The following is a 355-nucleotide window of genomic DNA, read 5'->3' as shown; positions in this document are numbered from 1 at the left end:
ATATACATATACAGGGTATCCCGAAAGTTTTTGTCAATCGTTTTTGTGTAGATAGAGCGGACTAAACTGAGTCGAAAAATCCTCTATTATTTTGCGATTTTCGCAATAGTCAATAAGATATTAACTAAAAGTTGCCAAATATTGGTCTTGAATAATTTTTTACTCAAATACTATCAACTTTACAGAACTGCAAGAGATAAAAATCATTTATTTTCTTCTCATAGAACTCTAAGAATTTTTTCAAAATTTTTTATCAACTTTTTAGTACTGCATTTTCTTATTTTTATCAACATGAGAAAATATAGTATTAAAAATATGGTATTAAAATATGGTATTAAAAAATTCTAAAAAAATT

Source organism: Atta colombica, unplaced genomic scaffold (genome assembly GCF_001594045.1).
Source record: "Atta colombica isolate Treedump-2 unplaced genomic scaffold, Acol1.0 scaffold135, whole genome shotgun sequence".
Taxonomy (NCBI): Eukaryota; Metazoa; Arthropoda; class Insecta; order Hymenoptera; family Formicidae; genus Atta; species Atta colombica.
This window is presented reverse-complemented; position numbering follows the sequence as displayed.